Source organism: Ylistrum balloti, unplaced genomic scaffold (genome assembly GCF_031769215.1).
Source record: "Ylistrum balloti isolate Yb309-2 unplaced genomic scaffold, AGI_CSIRO_Ybal_v1 Utg369948, whole genome shotgun sequence".
NCBI classification, from domain to species: Eukaryota; Metazoa; Mollusca; class Bivalvia; order Pectinida; family Pectinidae; genus Ylistrum; species Ylistrum balloti.
The window spans coordinates 55,619-69,852 of NW_026782052.1; positions in this window are offsets into that span (position 1 = coordinate 55,619).

Genomic DNA, 14,234 nt, shown 5'->3' on the forward strand with positions numbered 1-14,234 from the left:
CGTTTCCCCTCCTTATGCATTGCCTTATTCCTTCCCACATAACACTTATTTGATATATATAGACAAAGAAATATCGTAAATTTGACGCTGAATACATTATTTTTCTAAAAGAATGGTTACTAGTGCCAGATGGGTCGGGAAAAAAATCCTCACTTAACCTAATGTATTATTGATAAAATTATTCAAAAGTTACGGTACAAAAATGAACATGAAGGAGACCTCCGATTTCCCCAACCTTATACATTTCCTTCTGACATTACAAACCATCTGTGCCCTACCTATTCTTCCATAAAGGAAACAATTATTTTACATATAGATATGTATGCCATCTTGTGTAAATGTTGAGGTGTTACATATCATTTTTGGGAGAAGGTTTGACATAAGTTGGAAACCTTGTGCCTGATCCCAATTATATGTAATTGGTACACTGTAGATAAATTATTGACATATTATGGTGATTGTAGTCGATATAATTGCAGAATTCCCTGACTGCAAATCTTCCAGGAACCTTAGCAACATTTCTGGAATTTCGGTTGGCAGTTATATCGCCTAACATTTAAAAGACACTACGAGAAAACGATATAAAACGTTCTATTTTCTAATAGTATATTACAAAACTAAGACTTTCTGTTAATTACTAAAATTGGAAGTCAATGCAACCATTTTTTTTATTGATATCTGAAAAATAAAGAATGTAAACAGTGCGGTCTTGATCTAATTCATACATTACCGCTCGTAACCCTAATGCTGCGCATGCGTATAAGCCTAGAAAGAAGCAATATGGCGGACGCAAATACAAAAAGGCGACGAGGACCTAAAAGTTACATTACAGAAATTGCCAAAAAGCGTAAGAGAAAGGAGTCAGACCAGAACAGAGGACAGGCATGAAGTTACATTAGACAGGAGATCGATAGACGGCGAAAGATGAAGGACAATCTGCGAAGCTTAACGTCAGCCCTATAATTATAACGTATCCGCCTGTCATTGATTATAATCCAATATCCAGTGTTTGACGCGTGAATATGTTATGAAAAACACTACTAAAACTATCATCTGATAAATGTTGAATGAAAATAGTTGTGTTATGCGCTTGAATTTACTGTAGATAACGTGTGTTTGTTGTTGTAAGGAGGGGCCCAATTGGGGGTATTCGTTCTAAGTGTAAAGATATGACGGCACTGGTGTTACTGTGAGAATAACGACCGTGATGATAAATGCAACCTCATAATAAACACATAGACACATATTGAATGGTAAACAATGTATATTAATGTGTACAGACAAAGTATTTATTCCTGTGCATTTCTGTGCACTGAGTTTTTTTTTCTTTCCCCCTCTAACATTCAGCTGACGCAGATAAGTAAGAACAATGTCTGTAAATACATTTTGAGTGAAAATTGGGAGAAATCTAACACTGCATGTGTGAAATTACTGTTGTATAAATTTTCACTGAACACTACTCACCCTAGAGTTGCCGAACACACGTCAATATCACACAATTATCGTGACTCTGATATATTCAGAGGAATGAAATCATTGGCCATTTGGGCTCATGAAAAACTATTCATGGAAATTATAGATGAGCATGCCCCCATTAAGGAAAAGCAGGTAAGGCAAAAGAGATGTCCATTTTTTAATAGCTCACTTCGTGAAGCTATTTATCGTAAGCGTATGCTTTTTAACAAGTACAAGAAGATCAGAACCCAACATAATTGGGAGATGTATAGACAGCAAAGAAATTTGGTGACAAAGATCTGAAAACAGTCTTTGAGAAACTACTTTATTGAAAGGTGTGCTGGTGGGCCAACATCTCGGGATTTTTGGCCCACCATCAAACCTTTCCTCTCCAAAAATGGCTATAGTGCTGACAATAACATTATCTTGAAAGAAAACGAATCAATTGTTTGTGACCAGACTGAAGTGTGTAATGTTTTAAATGACTTTTATGTAAATGTGGCTAGTGATATTGGTGGTGATGTCGCAGATGATGACATCATTACCATATCAAAAGTCCTGAAAATAACATTTTTGATTTTAATCCAGTTTCTCCTGTGTATGTTCACAAAAGTATAAAGCAGTTAAGTACCAAAAAGGCAACAGGCCTTGATGGAATTTCGGCCACACTACTGAAGGCTTGTAATAACAGCATCAGCTATCCACTCCAATCCAGTACTTTTCCAAGTCAACTTAAAATGGCTCAAGTGGTTCCTGTTTATAAAAAGAAAGATGCCATGGATAAGCAAAATTACAGGCCTGTCAGTATCTTGCCATGTATCTCAAAAATTTTTGAAAGGAGTATGAGTGACCAACTCGGGCAATACTTCAGTAATATTTTTAATTCCTTTCTAGCCGCCTTTCGACCAGGATTTGGTTGTCAATCTACCCTGTTGAGATTATCTGAGGATTGGCGAAAGGCCTTGGATAACCAGGAGTATGTCGCCGCCATACTCATGGATCTATCCAAGGCTTTTGACTGCCTTCCTCATGATCTGCTGCTCAGAAAGCTTGAGGCTTATGGTCTGAGCTCTGGCTCAGTAGACCTGGTCTCTAGCTATTTGAGTGACAGAATTCAGCAGGTAAGGCTGGGTTCCAAATGCGGTGACTGGATGAAAGTGCTGAAAGGTGTCCCTCAAGGCTCAATCATGGGCCCTTTACTTTTCAATATTTTCATTAATGATATGTTTTTATATGTCAAGTCATCCAACTTATATAATTACGCTGATGATAACACCATCAGTAACTCTAGCAAAGATCCCCTCACTCTAAAACAAGCTGTTAAAACAGACTGTTCAAACTTGGTTAAATGGTTTTACAAGAACCAAATGAGGGCAAATCCTGAAAAATTTCAGGCTCTTTGTGTAGGTAAAAAAATCAATGGAGGCATTTGCAAATTTCAAAATAGATAATGTAACCATTTTACCTGAGAAAACTGTAAAATTGCTTGGAGTTTATTTTGATTCACTTTTAGATTTTGACTTTCATGTCTCGGAGCTATGTATAAAGGCCTCCAGACAATTGAATGTTCTGAAAAGAATTGGAACTTACTTAAATAAACAGGGCAGAAAAGTTATATATAATTCTTTTATATTTTCAAATTTCCAATTCTGCCCATTAGTCTGGCATTTTACAATTATGAAAAGTGTGCGAAAGATGGAAAAGATCCATGAGCGTGCTCTAAGATTTGTTAAAAGTGATTATGAGTCGTCTTTTATTCAGCTTTTAACAAACAGTAAAACTACTCTTTTAGACATCAAGAGACTTAAAGACATGGGCTGTGAAGTTTACAAAATTTTATACAAATTGTCCCCTGAATACATTCAAGATCTGGTGAAATTTAAAGAGTCTATTTATAATTTTAAGAAGGACTACACAGTCACTGTGCCAAATGTAAAGTCTACCAAGTATGGACAGAAATCGTTTAGTTTTGAGGCAGCACGGGTGTGGAACAGCCTTCCGAATGAATTACGGAAGTGTGAATACTACCCAGAATTCAGGAGGCTGATCCACACCTGGGATGGCCCGATATGTTCCTGTTCTATCTGTGCCAAAATGAAACATTGATCTGCTTTCTGTGTGTGCTTGTCATTTGGTCTTTGTTGCCAATGTTTATTTCTCACTGTTTGTTTCTATATATTTTTTATGGACTAGGGACCTGGCCCAACTTACCAGACCTCTGGGCCATTTTAATTTATAACCATTAGTGCTTTCATAACTTTAATATGCTGTGTCTTTATGTACATTTTAATCAATGGAAATCCCGTAATTAACATCTCGAGTTACTACTCTGTGCATGATTTATGTCCATACACGTATGTTTCACATTTTGTTTTTTGTTTTTTTTTCTTTTATATTGATATGTTTTGTCGTAATAATAGCTCCTCTGAGCTACTGTTGACTTTGTTTATCATATACGACACAAAATAAAGGTTATTGTATTGTATTGTAATTACCCCCTTTGGGGCCCTCCAAGTATAGCGCCCCCGATCGACAATTCTCGCACGACAAGCCAAAACAAAACGAATTACTAAGATTGATTGTTGAAAATTATATATTATAACACTATAGAATTATTTACTGCAAACAAGAATTAGCAGAATGGCGCAAAAGCAAGTGTCATACATAAGACATGCGCGTTTGTTTACACTTTCCTCGACTTCGTCACGCGACAAGCCATGTGACCCACTCGGCTTTCTTCGTAATAAACAGAGCATGAACATGTTTATAAACGATGGTCAAGATAGACAATGTTCCGAAGATGAAAATATGTACAAAAACAACAAATTTGGCGTTATAGGCGCGTGTATCGCTTTATTATGGATATATCTTATTATTCATAAGCTGGATTCTCCATTTCCCGATGTTGAAATCTGAAGTAATAGCCGCTTTAATAAGAGGTATAGACCGTCTTATATAGAGGACAAAACACATCAACCCCACTTTATACATGTAGCTCCCTAAATATATACATCATAAAACTTAATCTAAACGTTTTATGTATAAGGATCAAATGATTTTGTCTTGGCAAAGGTCAACACTGATTAAGCATTTGTATAACTTGGATGTGTAACTGATAACTGGGTTAAGGTTTTAGTTTAAACATATTTTATTGTCATGAAATAGACCATAGGATTGGGTACAATTCAGTACGGCATTATTAACGTTCTCTCCTGTGATACATATTTCAACTGTACATATATATCGACCTTGCTCGGTAGGATGTTAATTGAACTCAGTGCAACCACAAACAAGAAGACAAAGGAGAGAGAGAGTGAGAGAGAAGGGTGACGTGAGATAGACAGACAGACAGACAGACAGACAGAGAGGTGGGGGAGAGGAGAAACAGAGAGAGAGAGAGAGAGAGTGAGAGAGGTGACGTAAGATAGACAGACAGACAGCAGAGACAGAGACAGACAGACACAGAGAGAGAGAGAGAGACGAGGACAGAGACAGAGAGAGAGGGAGAGAGACAAAGAGACAGAAAAGAAGAGGAGGAAGAGGAGAGATCAAACAATTTCACATATATACAAAAGATATAATCATTATCAATCAAAACTTCCACCGATCTTCGTGAATCTGTGAACACTTCATAAAACATCAAGATTTTATGTTTTGTCAATTCACGGAAACCTGATAATAGACAATCTAGGTTAATTTTATGATTTATATTATAACGTTGAAACAACTCTAACCTATGGTGTCAAAAAGAAGGAGTTCTGCAGATACAAGCAGGGTTATCAACAATTTTAAATCTAAATTGACTAAATTTGTGAAAAGATTGACTGCCGATGACGTACTTCCGTAAATATTGACCGCCGATGACGTAACTACCGTAAACATTGACTGCCAATGACGTACTACTGTGAAGATTGACTGCCGATGACCTAACTACTGTTAAGATTGACCGCCGATGACGTAACTACCGTAAAGATTGACCGCCGATGACCTAACTACTGTTAAGATTGACCGCCGATGACGTAACTACCGTAAAGATTGACTGCCGATGACGTAATTATTGTAAAGATTGACCGCCGATGACGTAACTACTGTAAAGATTGACCGCCGATGACCTAACTACTGTTAAGATTGACCGCCGATGACGTAACTACCGTAAAGATTGACTGCCGATGACGTAATTACTGTAAAGATTGACCGCCGATGACGTAACTACCGTAAAGATTGACTGCCGATGACGTACTACTGTAAAGATTGACCGATGATGACGTAATTATCGTTAAGCATAACCAATGATGACGTAATTACTGTAAAGATTGACCGCCGATGACGTAATTACTGTTAAGATTGACCGCCGATGACGTAACTACCGTAAAGATTGACTGCCGATAACGTATTTACTGTAAAGATTGACCGCCAATGACGTAACTACCGTAAATATTAACTGCCGATGACGTAATTACTGTAAAGATTGACTGCCGATGACGTAACTACCGTAAAGATTGACTGCCGATAACGTAACTACCGTAAAGATTGACTGTCGATGACGTAATTACTGTAAAGATTGACCGCCGATGACGTAACTACAGTAAAGATTGACTGCCAATGACGTACTACTGTGAAGATTGAATGTCGATGACGTAATTACTGTAAAGATTGACCGCCGATGACGTAACTACAGTAAATATTGACTGCCAATGACGTACTACTGTGAAGATTGAATGCCGATGACGTAATTACTGTAAAGATTGACCGCCGATGACGTAACTACAGTAAATATTGACTGCCAATGACGTACTACTGTAAAGATTGACTGTCGATGACGTAATTACTGTAAAGATTGACCGCCGATGACGTAACTACCGTAAAGATTGACTGCCGATAACGTAACTACCGTAAAGATTGAATGCCGATGACGTATTTACTGTAAAGATTGACCGCCAATGACGTAACTACCGTAAATATTAACTGCCGATGACGTATTTACTGTAAAGATTGACCGCCGATGACGTAACTACAGTAAAGATTGACTGCCGATGACGTAATTACTGTAAAGATTGACTGCCGATGACGTAATTACTGTAAAGATTGACTGCCGATGACGTATTAACTGTAAAGATTGACTGCCGATGACGTATTAACTGTAAAGATTGACCGCCGATGACGTACTACTGTGAAGATTGACTGCCGATGACGTAATTACTATAAAGATTGACTGCCGATAACGTAATACCGTAAAGATTGACTGCTGATGACGTACTACTGTAAAGATTGACTGCTGATGACGTACTACTGTAAAGATTGACCGATGATGACATAATTATCGTTAAGATTGACCGATGATGACGTAATTACTGTAAAGATTGACTGCCGATTACGTAATTACTGTAAAGATTGACCGCCGATGACGTCACTACCGTAAAGATTGACTGCCGATGACGTACTGCTGTAAAGATTGACCGATGATGACGTAATTACTGTAAAGATTGACCGCCGATGACGTAACTACCGTAAATATTAACTGCCGATGACGTAATAACTGTAAAGATTGACTGCCGATGACGTAACTACCGTAAAGATTGACTGCCGATAACGTAACTACCGTAAAGATTGACTGTCGATGACGTAATTACTGTAAAGATTGACCGCCGATGACGTAACTACAGTAAATATTGACTGCCAATGACGTACTACTGTGAAGATTGACTGCCGATGACGTAATTACTGTAAAGATTGACCGCCGATGACGTAACTACCATAAAGATTGACTGCCGATGACGTAACTACCGTAAATATTGACCGCCGATGACGTAACTACTGTAAAGATTGACCGTCGATGACGTAATTACTGTAAAGATTGACCGCCGATGACGTAACTACAGTAAAGATTGACTGCCAATGACGTACTACTGTGAAGATTGACTGCCGATGACGTAATTACTGTAAAGATTGACTGCCAATGACGTAATTACTGTAAAGATTGACCGCCGATGACGTAATTATCGTTAAGATTGACCGATGATGACGTAATTAAGACTGATTGCTGATGATATAATTACCGTTATATATTATATATAATATATATATAATACACGTAATGTTAGTTCTTGAAGAGACGGTTACCCTAGTGTCCAGTCCTCGGAACTCCTCTGCAGGTCTGGTCTAGTGTCATATAAATGTATGTAGTGTATGATAGCACGCGCTCAATGATTTACCCAGGTAACATCGTTGTATGTACATTTTATATCAACTGGTTCCGTCGATCTTTTATCGAATAATTGAGACTGTCATTTTTCCTACAGATGAATGTAGATGACTAAGCGTCATAAAACCATGGAATTCAAACAAGTTTAAATATTTGGTTTGATTTTCATCCTTACTTTACCGTATATACATTTGTACATGTATATACAAATGTAAAACGGAGTCATTGTCCCGTTAACTGGAGCAGTTTTGCACAGCTGTTTAATAAAAGGTATAGACCGCCTAATAAAGAGGACAAACATATCAACCCCACTTTATACATGTAGCTCCCTAAATATATACATCATAAAACTTAATCTTAACGTTTTATGTATTAGTATTGAATATTTTTTTCTTGCTAAAGGTCCACAAGGATTTAGTATTTGTGAAAATTGGAAGTGTAACTGATACCGGTGTTAAGGTTTTAGTTTAAACATATTTTGTTGTCATGAAATAGACCATAGGATACGGTACAATTCAGTACGGCATTATTAACGTTTTCTCCTGTGATACATATTTCAACTGTCCATATATATCGACCTTGCTCGGTAGGATGTTAATTGAACTCAGTGCAACTACAGAAGACAAAGGAGAGAGATAGAGTGAGAGAGAGGGGTGACGTGAGACAGACAGACAGACAGACAGACAGACAGAAAGGGAGAGAGAGGGGGAAGAGACACAGGGAGAGGGAGGAGGGAGAGAGACAGAAAGATTAGGGAGAGAGGGAGGGAGAGAGAGAGAGAGAGGAGGAGAGAGAGAGGTGGGGGAGAGGAATGTGTGAGAGAGAGAGGGGGGGAGATGGGGGAGAGGTGTGTGTGTGTGTGTGTGTGAGAGAGAGAGGAGGGGAGGTGAGGGAGAGGAGTGTGTGTGTGAGAGAGTGAGAGAGAGAGAGAGCGGTGGGAGAGAGGAATGTGTGTGAGAGAGAGAGAGAGGGGGGAGGTGGGGGAGAGAAGTGTGTGTGTGTTTGAGTGTGAGAGAGAGAGAGAGAGCGGTGGGGGGGGGGGGCAATTTCATATCAATACAAATGATATAATCATTATGAAACAAAACTTCCACCGATCTTCGTGAATCTGTGAATACTTGGAAAAACATCAAGATTGTGTTTTGTCAATTCACGGAAACCTGATAATAGACAATCTAGGTTAATTTAATGATTTATATTCTAACGTTGAAACAACTCTAACCTATGGTGTCAAAAAGAAGGAGTTCTGCAGATAAAGGCAGGGTTATCAACAATTTTAACTCTAAATTGACTAAATTTGTGAAAAGATTGACTGCCGATGTTGTAACTACCGTAAATATTGACCGCCGATGACGTAACTACCGTAAACATTGACTGCCGATGACGTAACTACCGTAAAGATTGACTGCCGATGACGTAACTACCATAAAGATTGACTGCCGATGGCGTAATTATCGTTAAGATTGACCGATGATGACGTAATTACTGTAAAGATTGACCGCCGATGACGTAATTACTGTAAAGATTGAATGCCGATGACGTAATTACTGTAAAGATTGACCGCCGATGACGTAACTACCGTAAAGATTGAATGCAGATGACGTATTTACTGTAAAGATTGACCGCCGATGACGTAACTACCGTAAATATTGACTGCCGATGACGTAATTACTGTAAAGATTGACTGCCGATGACGTAACTACCGTAAAGATTGACTGCCGATAACGTAACTACCGTAAAGATTGACTGCCGATGACGTAATTACTGTAAAGATTGACCGCCGATGACCTAACTACAGTAAATATTGACTGCCAATGACGTACTACTGTGAAGATTGACTGCCGATGACGTAATTATTGTATAGATTGACTGCCGATGACGTAATTACTATTAAGATTGACCGCTGATGACGTAACTACCGTAAAGATTGATTGCCGATGACGTACTACTGTAAAGATTGACCGATGATGACGTAATTATCGTTAAGATTGACCGATGATGACGTAATTACTGTAAAGATTGACCGCCGATGACGTAATTACTGTAAAGATTGACCGCCGATGACGTAACTACCATTCAGATTGACTGCCGATGACGTAACTACCGTAAATATTGACCGCCGATGACGTAACTACTGTAAAGATTGACCGCCGATGACGTAATTACTGTAAAGATTGACTGCCGATGACGTAACTACAGTAAAGATTGACTGCCAATGACGTAACTACCGTAAAGATTGACTGCCGATGACGTAATTACTGTAAAGATTGACTGCCGATGACGTAATTACTGTAAAGATTGACCGCCGATGACGTAATTATCGTTAAGATTGACCGATGATGACGTAATTAAGACTGATTGCTGATGATATAATTACCGTTATATATTATATATAATATATATAATACACGTAATGTTAGTTCTTGAAGAGACGGTTACCCTAGTGTCCAGTCCTCGGAACTCCTCTGCAGGTCTGGTCTATTGTCATATACATGTATGTAGTGTATGATAGCAAGCGCTCAATGATTTACCCAGGTAACATCGTTGTATGTATGTTTTATATCAGCTGTCTCCGTCGATCTTTTATCGGATAATTGAGACTGTCATTTTTCCTACAGATGAATGTAGATGACTAAGCGTCATAAAACCATGGAATTCAAACAAGTTTAAATATTTGGTTTGATTTTCATCCTTACTTTACCGATATACATTTGTACATGTATATACAAATGTAAAACGGAGTCATTGTCCCGTTAACTGGAGCAGTTTTGCACAGCTGTTTAATAAAAGGTATAGACCGCCTAATATAGAGGACAAACATATCAACCCCACTTTATACATGTAGCTCCCTAAATATATACATCATAAAACTTAATCTTAACGTTTTATGTATAAGGATCAAATGATTTTTTTCTTGCTAAAGGTCCACAATGATTTAGTATTTGTAAAAATTGGAAGTGTAACTGATACCGGTGTTAAGGTTTTAGTTTAAACATATTTTGTTGTCATGAAATAGACCATAGGATAGGGTACAATTCAGTACGGCATTATTAACGTTTTCTCCTGTGATACATATTTCAACTGTACATATATATCGACCTTGCTCGGTAGGATGTTAATTGAACTCAGTGCAACTACAGAAGACAAAGGAGAGAGATTAAGTGAGAGAGAGGGGTGACGTGAGACAGACAGACAGACAGACAGACGGACAGACAGACAGGGACAGAGAGAGAGAGAGGTTTGGGAGAGAAGTGATAGAGAGAGACAGAGAGAGAGGGGGAGGGAGAAAGAGACACAGGGAGACAGAGAGAGACAGATAGACAGACATTGAGAGACAGAGAGAGAGACAAAGAGAGAGAGAGAGAGAGAGACAAAGAGACAGAGAAAAAGAGGAGGAAGAGGAGAGATCAAACAATTTCACATATATACAAAAGATATAATCATTAGAAGAGAGAGAGTGAATCTGTGAACACTTCATAAAACATCGAGATTTTATGTTTGTCAATTTGAAGCCTGAGAGAGAGAGAAAGAGAGAGAGAGAGAAGAAAGATAGAGACAAGAGTTCTGCAGATACAAGCCGGGCTATAAACAATGGCTACTCAAAACAAATACTAATTTGTGAAAAGGTTGACTGCCGATGATGTAATATCCGTTAATATTGACTGGGGATGACGTAATTACCGTAAACATTGACTGCCAATGACGTAACTACCGTAAAGATTGACTGCCGATGACGTAACTACCGTAAATATTGACTGCCGATGACGTAATTACTGTAAAGATTGACTGCCGATGACGTAACTACCGTAAAGATTGACTGCCGATAACGTAACTACCGTAAAGATTGACTGTCGATGACGTAATTACTGTAAACATTGACCGCCGATGACGTAACTACAGTAAATATTGACTGCCAATGACGTACTACTGTGAAGATTGACTGCCGATGACGTAATTACTGTAAAGATTGACTGCCGATGACGTAATACCGTAAAGATTGACTGCCGATGACGTAATTATTGTGAAGATTGACTGCCGATGACGTATTAACTGTAAAGATTGACCGCCGATGACGTAACTACCGTAAAGATTGACTGTCGGTGACGTACTACTGTAAAGATTGACCGATGATGACGTAATTATCGTTAAGATTGACCGATGATGACGTAATAACTGTAAAGATTGACCGCCGATGACGTAATTACTGTGAAGATTGACCGCCGATGACGTAACTACCATAAAGATTGACTGCCAATGACGTACTACTGTGAAGATTGACCGCCGATGACGTAACTACTGTAAAGATTGACTGCCGATGACGTAATTAATGTAAAGATTGACTGCCGATGACGTAACTACAGTAAAGATTGACTGCCAATGACGTACTACTGTGAAGATTGACTGCCGATGACGTAATTACTGTAAAGATTGACTGCCGATGACGTAATTACTGTAAAGATTGACCGCCGATGACGTAATTATCGTTAAGATTGACCGATGATGACGTAATTAAGACTGATTGCTGATGATATAATTACCGTTATATATTATATATATATATATATAATACATGTAATGTTAGTTCTTGAAGAGACGGTTACCCTAGTGTCCAGTCCTCGGAACTCCTCTGCAGGTCTGGTCTATTGTCATATACATGTATGTAGTGTATGATAGCACGCGCTCAATGATTTACCCAGGTAACATCGTTGTATGTATGTTTTATATCAGCTGTCTCCGTCGATCTTTTATCGGATAATTGAGACTGTCATTTTTCCTACAGATGAATGTAGATGACTAAGCGTCATAAAACCATGGAATTCAAACAAGTTTAAATATTTGGTTTGATTTTTATCCTTACTTTACCGTATATACATTTGTACATGTATATACAAATGTAAAACGGAGTCATTGTCCCGTTAACTGGAGCAGTTTTGCACAGCTGTTTAATAAAAGGTATAGACCGCCTAATATAGAGGACAAATATATCAACCCCACTTTATACATGTAGCTCCCTAAATATATACATCATAAAACTTAATCTTAACGTTTTATGTATTAGTATTGAATATTTTTTTCTTGGCAAAGGTCCACAATGATTACGTATTTATGTTCCTAAGATGTGTAACTGATACCGGAGTTTTGGTTTTAGGTTAAACATATCTTATTGTCTTGAAATAGACAATAGAATTGGGCACAACTTAGTACAACATTACTAACGCCCTCTCCTGTGATACATATTGTATACTTTGTCAATTCAGGAATACCTATGATAGAAGATATTCTAGGTTAAGTTAATGGTTTATATTCAAACGTTGAAACAACTCCAAACCCCGGTGTCTAGAATAAGGACAATCAGAAACGAGAAGATAGGCATTTTCACAAGGAGTTCCACAGATACAAGCAGGCTTATCATAAAGTTTGACTACCTTTCATGTAATAACCGTAAGAATTGACTGTTGATGACGTAATAACCGTTCAAATTAACAAGTTGATGACGTAATTACCATTAGTATTGACTGGTGATGACATAATTATTGTAAGATTGAGTTCTGAATATCTGTGACACGTGGTCATGGGTGATTTTTTGTTCATTAGATTACCCCATTATAAAGGTTTTCATTAAAATTAAAAAAAAAAAAAAAAAACAAATCCTTGCTAAAATTGGTCTTGTCATGTTAAAGTAGACAATGTGGGGTTTCATTTTTTTTTTTTTTTTTTCAGAATAATATTTTAGCTTTGAGTTGGAGATTACTATTTGGGCAGTCTCGAATCTGTGTCTACACACCAAAAACTAGCTTTACAAGAAGTGAAATTTTCATAGTGTTTACATGTGGCCATGTTGTGAAGATTTCCAAGTTGGAATTTTCTGAAATATAATACTTTGTTACCATGACAGTGTTGTTGATTGTAAGATATGTGTTTAGAAATAAATTTCTTCTAGAAAGTTGTAGTGTTAGGTTTGAATTAGCAGTATTTTTGCATTTTTAGCATTTTTTCAGTAGGTTAACATGGCAATCACATGTCAGAAATCAGAGGAAATATTTGATTTGCACAAATTTTATCTCTCTACTATCAATGTAATTGTTATGTAGTTTATAAATATATATAAATGTAATGATGTATTTTTCATAACCAATCTGCTATACCTGTATATCTCAAACATGACCAACAATTTAAAGAATATTTCAATTACAGAGTGCAGACGGTCGATTGGTCTGCTTTTCAGTGACGATTATAACTCGGAGAAGAAGCAGGGTAGCTTTTGGCGTATATGTTTGTTATGCTGTAGGTTGTCTCCCTTGCAACGTCGCTGGACACTGCATGTAAATAAGAATATACATTTGGATTTATGGTTGGTTTATGTTCGATGTAAGTGCAAGGCCAATGATGACGACAAAAAAGTACTCTTCTTGTTTAACTAAAACTGTAAGTATTCTTCATCGTTTTAATATTTCTAGGAAACATCAGACAATCAGAGCTTGTACCATCATTCCTGTAATTGATTCTGGTCATCAATAAAAAAAGACTTATGTCTCAAAAATTCTATAAAGAAGCATATCAAAAAAGTAAAATTGAT